At 36.6% G+C, this 14,022-nt stretch overlaps 1 protein-coding gene across 1 annotated transcript in view; it reads right to left on the reverse strand.

Moving 5' to 3' along the window:
- Window positions 1–11,015, reverse strand: part of LOC128557821 (E3 ubiquitin-protein ligase DZIP3-like) — a 31,826-nt gene extending 20,811 nt beyond the window's left edge. Inside the window, exon 1 of the mRNA XM_053546222.1 lies at window positions 10,880–11,015. The gene's annotated coding sequence lies outside the window, so the exon portion shown is untranslated. The remainder of the gene's footprint in view (window positions 1–10,879) is intronic.
- Between the last annotated feature and the right edge of the window lie 3,007 nt (window positions 11,016–14,022).

The raw sequence follows: 14,022 nt of genomic DNA on the forward strand, positions 1-14,022 counted from the left end.
AAACACTGAAAAGGAGACTTCATGCAACCAAGAACAAGATGGTAAAATTCATAGTTAATATCAGTCCTCATACTCATACTGGGAGGGCCCACTTCGAGGACTATAATAGTTGTTAATGCAGCCATGGCTTCATCAGCGGTTGGAGGCGGGAGCGGCTGGAAATCGTCGTCCTCTTCATCGTCGTCGGCTATGTTATTTTCGTGGATTTCTTTTCTTGAATCAATCACCTGACTGATGATTTCAGAGTCTGTAGCAGAGACTATTTTTGTTGCGTCAAACTCCAAAAAAGGAACATAACAATTCGGAAGCAAGTGGTATATCGTCAAGTTCGTCGGCGTCGTCGTCATCTCCCTGCACACCGATGACGATAGCAGTTTGTTATTGTTGTTTGTGTAACGCACTCCCACGACTGCTGCAGAAGATGAAGTGCATCTAGTACTGACAAGTCATGGCCGTTGTCAATAGCTGAAAGCCGACGGAGTACGATTCTTTTCCTGTATTAGACTTTGAGATTCTGGACCACTCTCTGGTCTATCGAATGTGTTTAATGGCTCCGCGGCTATTCAAATTCTATTGTGTGTATGCAACCCATGATTACAAAAGGGAACAGTTAACGGCCACCGCCACACTTTAGCACGGAAAACCATAGGTATTTTATAAGAATTTTATATAAAATTTGACTCTATTTTGACAGGTTTCACTGTTCAATAGTCAGATTTTTTAAGCTTTTCAGTGACAATTTAAGGTTAAAAGGTAGGACTGGAGCAGGTCTTTAAATTGTTAAAAGGTCAAGAATAGGCCAACCTGCATATGTGCAAAAGAAACATAATTAATCTGCCTCTAAAATTCAGGAATATTTTTATTATATGCTCCAAACATCAAGTTATTGTGATACTTTTAAAGCAAAATTGGAAGCACGAAGGTGTTGAGTTAGAATAAATACGTGTACATACTTCAAAGTAAATGAAAATAGTTTCGCTGTATAATCTATTGCTTAATATTGTGTCACTATTTTCAAGGGTGACAATCTAAAGTACTATGATATGCCAGTTCGAATGGGTTATAAGTCTGGCATGAATTGTTATTGACAACGGAAGTCAATCTGACTGAAGTACTTGATCTTCTAAACGAAGATCTGAGAACGACCCATTCACATACGTCTTCTGTATATTTTGGATTTCCAGTATTGCTATTTTTATTTTAACCAATCAGACGACTTGTTCGAATGCCAAAGAGTAAGAAAAATATGCAGTTATTTCAGGGCTCGAACCCGTGACCCCTCGCTTACAAAGCAAGTGGCCTACCGACTGAGCTAACCGGTCATCTGACACAATACGACATAAGAATTGTAAATATTAAAAGTCAAGGCTACAGGTAGATTTGCAAAATGTTGTAAGCTAGGCTCTGATTGGCTAGCGAAAGGGTCGTCAGAACGAGGCCATGAATAGGTCGTTCTCAGATCCTATGCGTAGCGTAATAGGATATGTACTTAAGTCAGATTGAACGGAAGTTAAACTATCTTGTTATGCATCAGTAATCAGTGAATGCCTTTTGGCATACAGACACTAAATAGGAAGATGGCGCGAAAAAGAATGGTGGATTCAAATAGTCCTCAGTTTGTTTTGTTCTGTAGAGCTATTTTCCTTATTTTCTTTGCATTTTTTGCTGAAATCATATGACAGATCTATGCTGGACATGAAGGTAGCATTTTTATAATGAAATAATAACACTAGTCTACAGAATTTGTCATGGAAAATTAGATCATACACCACTACTACAATTTGGGGTCTCCTTTTTAGCTGATTTTGCAGTTGGTGTGTTTGACTGAAAATATCTTTCTTGCATCAAACATGACCCCAACTTTTCTTTTGATTTTTATTTAGCACTGACAATACTCTTCAAGACAATGTAAGTCACATACATTTAAAATGGGTCCTGGTGTGTGCTGAGGCCATTGGAAATATGTCAGTTTTATATATATAAAGAAGAACAGCTATTAAGTGAATTGTAACCTAATGATCCTGAAGGTCAGAGACCACCAATTCAAAAAAAGTACAGGGAACGTACTGGGAATGAGGTAAGTGTATACCTGGGAAAAAGGTAGCGTCTGTGCGTTCTGATAGGTCAGTCATGTAAACAAACCCAAGAAGTGATTTTTTTTTCAAAACTGATATTTTCTACTGCATTGACAGTATTTTATTTTCATTTTGACAAAATTTGCAATATTTTATGTGTATTGAAAAAAGTTTTATCAACCTAATTTGTCCCGCCATGCCAACGATGCAAACAGGGGGCCATCTCATTCACACGAACATTACTTAAATAAAGTATCACTATTCATGTGTTTTCGTCCGATATTTTGGTAGAACTAAGATAGTTCTTGAAAAAAAATGCATGTAATAAGATATACATGTTTCGATTTATGGAAGGTTGTACACGCCATAATGTTATAATGTAGGTTTATGGGAAAACAATAGGTGATATCTAACCTGTAGGAACTAGCGTAGCTGCCATCTGGTCAATTCGCATAATGGCTACATGTTATTGATCAAACTTCCAATCAAATGATGTTAAAGAGTTTTTAAGTGATGATACTACTGAAGTGTTTTTTCAAACTGTTTTTATTACTCTATGCAGATGACACTGTACTTTTTGCTGAGACACCAAATGAATTACAAACATCTTCAGTAAACGCAATGTCAGAATATTGTGATATGTGGAAACTGACTGTTAACTCTAGTAAAACTAAAGTTGTTGTTTTTTCTCGAGGTAAAATAAGAATGAAGCCAGTTTTCTATCATAATGGCAACTTTCTATTGTTGATAATTTTAGTTATCTAGGCATAAAGTTTAATTATATTGGTAACTTCTATGACAGAAAATTTTTTTTAGTAGACCAGACTTCAAAAGCTATGTATTCTCTGTTGAGAAAAGCAAGAAAACTTCAACTCAGTATTGATTTACACCTGCATTTATTTGAATCAATGATAATGCCTATATTTTTGTATGGATCTGAGGTGTGGGGTAGTGGTGATATTTGTTTAATTGAAACTTTCCAATTTAAATCTTAAGATCAGCCATATACTGTATAATTTAATGTATAAGCTTCATATTCTTGATGTATACTGTTGAACTTAGATTTCATATGATAAGGATGCATTAGAACAGAATTCCAGAATATTGGCCGATGATTAACCAGTCAGTTCCTTTGCTACTTCATTTTTGTAATATTATTAAGCTTAGATTAAAGGATCAGTATATACAAACCTGGGCTAGAATGGTTCAAAATTCAAGAAAATGTGTGTTATAAAGTATTTCATTTTTTTTATTTTTTTACCATCAAATCTTGCATTATCCTTATACCATTTCAGGAGCCGTAATAATAAGTTGTCTATTAAAAAGGGTATAATTCTGAATATTGTGCATGATGAGAGGACATATTACCTGTGTAATAATGCTGCCTTGGGTGACGAGTGTCATTATATTTTTGATTGCCCATTTTTAATCTGGATAGACAGAAATACAATCCAATTCATTACCAGATTTCAAATGGTAACAATTTTCAATGTTTGTTTCTAGGATCTGATGAAACTGTTCTCGTAAAGCTGGCATTATTTACACAAAAAGTTATGTCTGTTACTCGGGGAAAAATATTCTGTTAATTTGGTGCTAGTCAGAAATTCTTGATTTATGTCAGGTAAGCATAATATCTTCCGTTAAAAACCTACAGTAAGATTTTATAGTATCTGCTATGTATTTTTACAGGTATATGCTTTGTTCTATGTACATTTATTTGCATGTAAATGTTTGTCGCCTTTACAAGGCTGATGCCCATATGGGCCATGTTCCTGAATAAATCTTAATCTAGTCAATGATCAATGCCACAAGGTTCTATCTTAGGCCCCCTTTTATTTCTTACATATATCAATGACACAGTCACTGAAGTAAACTCCAACATCAGACTCTTTGCAGACGACGAAAGTCTTTATGTAATCGTATACCATCCATTAACTACGGCTTATACTCTAAATACAGACTTAGATAAGATTCACAACTGGGCGAACAAATGGCTCGTGGATTTCAATCCTTCCAAAACTGAAACGCTCCTAATTTCAAGAAAAAAGAAAAGTACATCACCCAGTCTAAACAATGAACAATATTCCAGTCAAAGATGCCGAACATCATAAACACCTTGGCATTACTTTTGACAACTGGCAGTCACATATCACAGCTAAAACATGGCAAAGATTAAGAATATTAAGATCTTTGAAATTTATACTTAACAGATAGTCTCTTGTACAGTTATACATATCCTTTATCAAACCTTTCCTCGAATGCAGTGACTCTGTCTGGGACAATTGTACCACAGAAGAAAAAAGAAATATTGAATCCGTACAAATTGAGGCAGCGAGAATTGTAACGGGTGTAACAAAATTATGTAACATAGAAAAACTTTACAGTGAATTCAAAAAACTTTACATTGAATTCAAATGGGAAAAATAAACCGAGAGAAGAAAAAAGCATAAACATACAACTTTTTACAAAATGAATCACAATATCGCCCAAGATTACTTATCTCAACTCATCCCAGGTCAAACGCAAACAAGATATAATTTCCGCAACATTAACAATACCCCTCAAATTAATACACGTACTCAGTTGTATCAATAAAATCTGAAAAGTAGATCCCTCGGAAGCACCGAGAACAAGGCAAACTGAAAATTGCCGATTCGGTTTGATTGAGTCTGTTTATGAGACTCTTTTTTACCTTCTGTTATATGTGACTGGAATACTCTTGTAAATCACTTTCTTCTCACTTGTCACAAATATTCTGCTCAAAGACAAAGATTCTATTCAACTTTGCCTTGTCCTGTAACGTATTAAAACTTGATATACGGGTCGGAAAAAAATCTTTCTACTGATCAAAATGCTCTTATCTTTTCAACAGTGCAGAAAAACATCCTCGCTACTGGGCGATCGATTCACATCGTAGTCTGATTCACGAACTTAATAACTTACTTGTATGTTGTCTTCTCAAGACGAGTAACACTCAGCATTCAATCTCTTTGAAATGTTAATGTGATCCTACAATTCTTTTGTCCCCTTTTCTTCTTTTTTTTCTTCTCTATTCACCAATATGTTTGCCTAAGTAGTCGTACTCTTTCAAGGAGCTGTATTAATATAAGCCTCTATAGGCTTGTTTAAATATCCTTAGACTAGAAACCTATGTTCATGTATTGCTATTCAAAACTGTTTGTCTTTGTGTATAATTTATAATGAAAATAAATATTGTTTAAACTAATGATCAATGAGAGCGTAGCGGCAAGGGAGATCACTGCGTAGACGTTTAGTTAGGGCTATATACCAATAAAAGAAATTGTTCTTTGTTTCATATAAACTTCAGCTACTTCAGATCAATATTGATACAGTTTCTAGATTTTCACTCCGTCGTAGACATATTTACGTTTGCTACAAGAAACGAAAAAAAAATGGGGTGTTGAATAGTATGCAGTGAAATGCAAGTCAGCTGAAGTTAGGTACCCTCATAATGCCGTATTTCAGAAAGCGGTCCGCAGAATAAACACCCTACTTCCGTTTTAAAGTAAGGTAGCAGGGTACACTTCGAATTTTGGCCCACGTCAATATTTGTTATCATTAGAACTTCGTGATTTTGGAACTCGGGAACTTTTTCGCTATTTTGTGAAAAAACGAGCTGGATGGGCCCCATTCCGTTTATATCCTGTAGATCAGTAGGGACAATTAAATTGAGAAATGCAATAAAATTGAGCATTGTTCTGCAGCGGGATCATTGCAGGCTGTTCAAAAAGTGCAAAATTGATGATTTTGGCATGTTATTTTTAATGGAGTATGTAAAACTTTCGTTTTGATAACTTTCTGTATTCTTGGATGAGAGTCCTGATCTTGCCATTAATTAAAAGCACAAAAACATGCACGCAATTTATAAAATGGCCACCCTGAATCTGCTCATTAGGGAAGTGCAATATTGCGACTCGCTACATGTAAGCCTTGCCGTGCCCAAAATTTTCGAATCTAAGTGTACCCTGCTACCTTAAAGGAAATCTGCCAAAATTAAATTTCGAAAGAACACTTAAAATTGTGCGATTTCACATAGTTTAGAACCTCTTCTTCGATATTCTAAACTTTCTGGGGACGACTTAAAACGCTACCTGACGGCACAGCAGCTCAAACATGTTACGGGTAGGACACATAAAAGCATAAAAGTTAATATACACGCATACATTTTTTTTATAGATTCTAGCACCATGAACAGGGTTCTGGTACAGTAAAAACATCATTTTTATCATTATTAACCCACATAGCGTATATCTGGCCCACCAGCTATGCATTTTGTCAATCAGGGGGATGTTCGGACGGTGGGGACCCCATGAAATAGGAAAATAGGTGGTGGGGACATTTTACTTTCGCAAAATGATGCAAAATTGCCCTTATATCATTTCTAATGACAAAATATGTTAAATCATGCCAGAAAATGATAAAAACGGATGTATTGTACGTTCTTTGTCTCGTAGCGACGATTTGTAAATTTTGGCTAAATTTGTGCGTTAGGGGAGGGCAAGTTTAGACGCTCACATACAGACTTCTTTTCATGCTATTGAAAACATTTTTATTTGGTTTAATTTGAGAAAGATATATAAAAGTTCAGAACTAGTAAAACCCATTTTTGTTCATTAACTGAAAAATCTTAAGGTAGCAGGGTACACTTTGAATTTTGGCCCCCGTCAATATTTGTTATAATTAGAACTTCGTGATTTTGAATGTCTGTAAATTAAGCTGAGAGATAATGATTGTTAATTCTTTAGAAAATTTAAACAGCCGATTCATGTAAAATTCTGATGTATGTTGTAAAACTAACTGCTGCTAGCTTTGTATGAATCGGTGAGTCACCTTGGCGCGGGAAATTCAAATCACGGAAGGGTTCCGTGCTTGTTGATTGATACTCAGGAACTTTTTCGCTATTTCGTGAGAAAAAAAACGAGCTGGATGGGCCCCATTCCGTTTATATCTACTATTTCAGTAGGGACTATTAGATTGAGAAATGCAATAAAATTGGGCATTGTTCCTACTGCGGGATCATTGCAGGCTGTTCAAAAAGTGCAAAATTGATGATTTTGGCATGCTATTTTTAATGGAGTATGTAAAACTTTCGTTTTGATAACTTTCTGTATTCTTGGATGAGAGTCCTGATCTTGCCATTAATTAAAAGCACAAAACATGCACGCAATTTATAAATTTGCCACCCTAAATCTGCTCATTAGGGAAGTGCAATATTGCGACTCGCTACATGTAAACCTGGCCGTGCCCAAAACTTTCGAATCTAAGTGTACCCTGCTACCTCAAGGGAAATCTGCCAAAATTAAATTTCGAAAGAACACTTAAAAGTGTGCGATTTCACATAGTTTAGAACCTCTTCTTCGATATTCTAAACTTTCTGGGGACTTAAAAAGCTACCTGACGGCACAGCAGCTCAAACATGTTACGGTGAGGACACATAAAAGGATAAAAGTTGATATACACGCATACAATTTTTTCAGATTCTAGCACCATGAACATGGTTCTGGTACAGTAAAAACATCATTTTTATCATTATTAACCCACATAGCGTATAGTTGGACCACCAGCTATGCATTTTGTCAATCAGGGGGATGTTCGGACGGTGGGGACCCCATGAAATAGGAAAATAGGGGGTGGGACATTTTATTTTCGCAAAATGATGCAAAATTGCCCTTATATCATTCCTAATGACAAAATACGTTAAATCATGCCAGAAAATGATAAAAACGGATGTATTGTACGTTCTTTGTCTCGTAGCGACGATTTGTAATTTTTGGCTAAATTTGTGCGTTAGGGGTGGGCAAGTTTAGACGCTCACATACAGACTTCTTTTCATGCTATTGAAAACATTTTTATTTGGTTTAATTTGAGAAAGATGATATATAAAAGTACAGAACTAGTAAAACCCATTTTTGTTCATTAACTGAAAAATCTTAAGGTAGCAGGGTACACTTCGAATTTTGGCCCCCGTCAATATTTGTTATAATTAGAACTTCGTGATTTTGAATGTCTGTAAATTAAGGTGAGAGATAATGATTGTTAATTCTTTAGAAAATTTAAACAGCCGATACATGTAAAATTCTGATGTATGTTGTAAAACTAACTGCTGCTAGCTTTGTATGAATCGGTGAGTCACCTTGGCGCGGGAAATTCAAATCACGGAAGGGTTCCGTGCTTGTTGATTGATACTCAGGAACTTTTTCGCTATTTTGTGCAAAAAAAAACGAGCTGGATGGGCCCCCATTCCGTTTATATCCTGTAGTTCAGTAGGGACTATTAGATTGAGAGATGCAATAAAATTGGGCATTGTTCCTGCTGCGGGATCATTGCAGGCTGTTCAAAAAGTGCGAAATTGATGATTTTGGCATGCTATTTTTAATGGAGTATGTAAAACTTTCGTTTTGATAACTTTCTGTATTCTTGTATGAGAGTCCTGATCTTGCCATTAATTAAAAGCACAAAACATGCACGCAATTTATAAAATGGCCACCCTGAATCTGCTCATTAGAGAAGTGCAATATTGCGACTCGCTACATGTAAGCCTGGCCGTGCCCAAAATTTTCGAATCTAAGTGTACCCTGCTTCCTAAACAACTCGAAAACATGTGAATATAAGCATGAAAAGAGTCGCATTTTATGTAAAATTCATTCCACCAGTGAAATAATGCCAATTTGGTCCCCGATTTACGCACAAATGCGCGAAAAATGGAAAAAATAGGATCTATTTATTAGGGACTTCTTTCGAATACTATTTTATTTAATTTTCGGCAACTTTTGCATTTATTTCTTAGAAAACCTTCAGTAAAGACAACCTGCGCAGTTCCATTTACAAGTCATATGTTAAAGTCGAGAAATTTTCTTAGGCCACCCTTTGTCCGTTTTTCGGCCAAAAATGTCACCTCATGTGCCAGTTTTCGCATTTTTCGGGTGTTTTGCACGAGTCCCGCAAGTGTTTTGATGTACAGAAGATAAAATAAGAAATTTTTCTTGAAAGATATAAAAACCCTTCATTTCTCTTCATTTTATGTTAATTTTAGGATAATTCTTTAAAATGAGGAAAGATTTTATACTTTGCAATGTGTTTAACTATGTGTGATAGCTCTGTGAAAATTGTTAATTTTATATAGAATATGACGGGAATGCAATTTAGTAGTATGTGTGACCTAAGTAACAATAAATTATGCTTTCTTGCAAAGTGTTCGCTGCTTATCATCAAATTACTGGTTATCTTTAAAATAAAATAAAAATATTTTATAAACGTCAAAGATGGTAAATCTGACTTTGCTCAAGTTATGGATTTGTTCGAAAATTTAACATCAGATCATTTACACTTATTTATGTTCAATGTGCTCTCAAATTTGAGGTATTTTTTCTTATCCTGGATGCCCAACCAGGAGATATTTAAGGGGCCTAGCATTTGAACTTTGGGGTGGGGTGGGCGGTGTCTTTGATTTTACTTTGAGCCAAGAAATATTTTTGCCTTCCATGAAAGTCAGAATTTTTTTCAGAACATAAAAGCTAGAATATTTTTTCAGAGTAAACCAAAGATAATATTTTTCCCTCAAAATTTTCTTTATCATAGGTGTGTTATTATGTATGGTAATTTGCCTAAGTACATATGAAATAGCTAAATGCAAGCCTCTTTTGCAATTTTTTTTAATAAGAAGCAATTTGACCCACACTAAAATCCCTTATTTTGAGCATGTTGATACTAATATACTTATCTAAGCAAAAATAGTTTTAAAAATGCTTTAAATTTTTATATTCATAAATTATAATTGATTCCCAGAAGACAATTGAGCCCAAAGGGGCAAAGCCAACCAAAACTGGATTTTGATCAGGAGAAATTAGGGGGTGTTCGGGGAGCATGCTGAAAAACTGTTATGTTATGATAATCATATATACATTGCACTCACCTTATAATAAATCATAAACTATTAAATCTAAAACGCAAAAAATATGCATGGCTTTCAGAGCAATGGAACTATTTTGTTTTTAAATTTGTCTTGGAGCCAGAATTCTTTTCTCAGTGAATTGGGAGTCAGAATTATCTTTCTCAATATGTTGATGCCAGATTTTTTTTTTCAAAAGATCCCAGCCGCCGCCCCTACCCCTCCCCACCCCACAGAATATGAAATGATCAATTCCGAAGCATAAGAGAACTGATACGAGTATATGACAAGTACAGTGTACTAGTATTTTTATATTTCTCAAAGATTTCAACAAATGTGTAGCTGACAGTGTTTAGCAATTCTTCTATTCCAGAGTTTGTTTATTTACCCTGTTTACTTTGATAAGTCAATACACAGATATCAATTACTTCCTGCTCCCCAACTTTCGTTTTCAGTGCATCTATAAAAATAATATAGAAAAACTTTAAATCTTTTGTTCCTTCTGCATGCTTTTGCTTTCTTCTTGGTTTTATTTCTGTGAATACAACGTATAAGTAACTAATACAATTTAATATAAATGTAGCAAAAAAAACCCCTCTTCATTATATGACTTAATTAAAAACGAAAGTAGGACATTATAATACCAACAATAACGTTTTAAAGGCTTAAAGTAGTCGCAAAATTGCGATCGCTCTAACGTGTAAAGGGGTGGAGTAAATCCTTTTTCATAATTTTCTAAAAGGGCATACGCCATATTTCTACTGTATAAAATGTAGGTAAATTGTTGTTAGGTTTAACGCACTTAATATCTAAGTCATCAATTAGCAATATAAATGACACTGCCCTACACCAATTAAAGAAAATATTGTACTATATCAAATAAATATTTAGTTACCTTTCTGCTTTAGTGACTCAACACGCGTAAAGAAAATGCAGGTAAAGGTATAAATACACTAATGTTAGGGAAAAACTCTTTTCAATACGAAACATTCCATAGATTGGTATACAACCTGACCAGGTCAGATGGAAGTAACTCACAAGGCTTCTGATTGGTTGAAAAAGTATATGGTATTCCGCGCTGTATATTTGCCATGTAAAGTGATCTCCCATTGGTGTAAAATACGTTGGATGTGTTTAAAAACTATCTTATTTCATAAACTGAAATTCTACCTCATGATAACTCGCTAAATTTATACAGAATGATACATTTTGTATGAGCAATATGCATGTTTTACCAATAGAGCATTTTTTCATGAAAAATAAAAGTACTGCCGGACTATGGGTAACCGAGTTCAAGAAAAAAACGTGCCCAAAAGTGACGGTCAACGTGTACATTTCCTGCCGTTTTTCGATAGCTCTTGGATAGTTCTTTCATCCTGATTAGTTGGCATCAAAAGTTTAAATGTAAGGAAAGGCCCATGATCGGAAACATTACAATGTGAGCATATGTAAATTGATTTAGTTCCCTTTGACCACTATATCATCAATATCCAAACGTGGGTTCTTCTGTGGGTTCTCGTGGGTGAATATATGGAGATAATAGGGAGTTAATTACACGGACACCACAGTGATTTATTTATATGTCAGTTCAGAAAACAATAAAACCGGATATGGTCTTTCTGTATTATGGTTCTGGTTCCTCATCTACCTCTGGTCTTGAATACTCGCCTACGCTTGTCAAAAGTTCCTCATCTAAATGTAGTTCAGAAAATTCTAAAGAGTATAGAAAGGCTTGATAAAAACAGTGTCAAGGCTTGCTTTGGTAATATTTGAGGCTTGACAAAAACGGTGTCACGTCTTGCCTTTAAGTCTTGTCAGGAAATCTGGTTGATGGTTCTGTCTCTTGGATGGATTAATAAAGTTAAGCTATATAGTTGAAAGGAATCTGTTAAGTCTAAATAATGGTAGTCTTGTATTGGTAGTACAGTGAATAGTAAGCAGTTTATTCAGGGTCCCTGGTGTATTGGGAAATAAGAAATAGTATTTATTCTTGGCTTGTGAATTTGATGTTATTTCTGGTCAGGAGAAATGTAGTTTATTCAAGGAATTTATTATAGTTTCATGGCTGAGAAGGAATCCGTCTCAGCCAGACTCTGCCAATCATATGTGGCTCTACTGTACCATTTAGGTAACAGGAAAACATACATAAGATATTCTGGCATACTTATATGTGTGGTGTAACCATGTGGTCGCTATGAGTTCTAACCAGGTACTGACAAAACTGCCAAGGTCTGCCAAGTATTTATAGTCTTGGATTGGCACACGGTGCCTAGCTTGACAGGGTTGTCATGGTGTCACCATCTGGTAGATGACATCATTATCAAGTCTTGCTATATTGGCATACGGTGTCAAGATTGACATGGTTGTCATGGTGTAACCATCTGGTAGATGATATCATTATCAAGTCTGGCTATATTGGCATACGGTGCCTAGATTGACAGGGTTGTCATGGTGTCACCATCTGATAGATGACATCATCATCAAGTCTGGCTATATTGGCATACGGTGCCTAGCTTGACAGGGTTGTCATGGTGTCACTATCTGGTAGATGACATCATTATCAAGTCTTGCTATATTGGCATACGGTGCCTAGACTCACAGGGTTGTCATGGTGTCACCATCTGGTAGATGCCATCATTATCAAGTCTTGGTAGATGCCATCATTATCAAGTCTTGATATATTGGCATACGGTGCCTAGATTCACAGGGTTGTCATGGTGTCACCATCCGGTAGATGTCATCATTATCAAGTCTTGGTAGATGCCATCATTATCAAGTCTTGATATATTGGCATACGGTGCCTAGATTCACAGGGTTGTCATGGTGTCACCATCTGGTAGATGCCATCACTATCATGTCTTGCTATATTGGCATACGGTGCCTAGATTGACAGGGTTGTCATGGTGTCACCATCTGGTAGATGCCATCATTATCAAGTCTGGCTATATTGGCATACGGTGCCTAGCTTGACAGGGTTGTCATGGTGTCACTATCTTGTAGATGACATCATCACCAAGTCTGGATATACTGGCATACGGTGCCTAGATTGCCAGTGTTGTCATGGTGTCACTTTCTGGTAGATGACATCATCACCAAGTCTGGCTATATTGACATACGGTGCCTAGATTGACAGGGTTGTCATGGTGTCGCCATCTGGTAGATGACATCATTTTCAAGTCTTGCTTTATTGGCATACGGTGCCAAGATTGACAGGGTTGTCATGGTGTCGCCATCTGGTAGATGACATCATTATCAAGTCTGGCTATACTGGCATACGGTGCCTAGATTGACAGGGTTGTCATGGTGTCGCCATATGGTAGATGACATCATTATCAAGTCTGGCTATACTGGCATACGGTGCCTAGCTTGACAGGGTTGTCATGGTGTCGCCATCTGGTAGATGACATCATCACCAAGTCTGGCTATACTGGCATACGGTGCCTAGCTTGACAGGGTTGTCATGGTGTCGCCATCTGGTAGATGACATCATCACCAAGTCTGGCTATACTGGCATACGGTGCCTAGCTTGACAGGGTTGTCATGGTGTCGCCATCTGGTAGATGACATCATCATCAAGTCTGGCTATACCGTCATACGGTGCCTAGCTTGACAGGGTTGTCATGGTGTCGCCATCTGGTAGATGACATCATCATCAAGTCTGGCTATACCGGCATACGGTGCCTAGCTTGACAGAGTTGTCATGGTGTCGCCATCTGGTAGATGACATCATCATCAAGTCTGGCTATACCGGCATACGGTGCCTAGATTGACAGGGTTGTCATGGTGTCATCATCTGGTAGATGACATCATCATCAAGTCTGGCTATACGGCATACCGTGCCTAGCTTGACAGGGTTGTCATGGTGTCACCATCTGGAAGATGACATCATCATCAAGTCTGGCTATACTGGCATACGGTGCCTAGCTTGACAGGGTTGTCATGGTGTCACCATCTGGTAGATGCCATCATCACCAAGTCTGGCTATACTGGCATTCGGTGCCTAGCTTGACAGGGTTGTCATGGTGTCACCATCTGGTA

Source organism: Mercenaria mercenaria, chromosome 6 (assembly GCF_021730395.1).
Source record: "Mercenaria mercenaria strain notata chromosome 6, MADL_Memer_1, whole genome shotgun sequence".
NCBI lineage: Eukaryota > Metazoa > Mollusca > Bivalvia > Venerida > Veneridae > Mercenaria > Mercenaria mercenaria.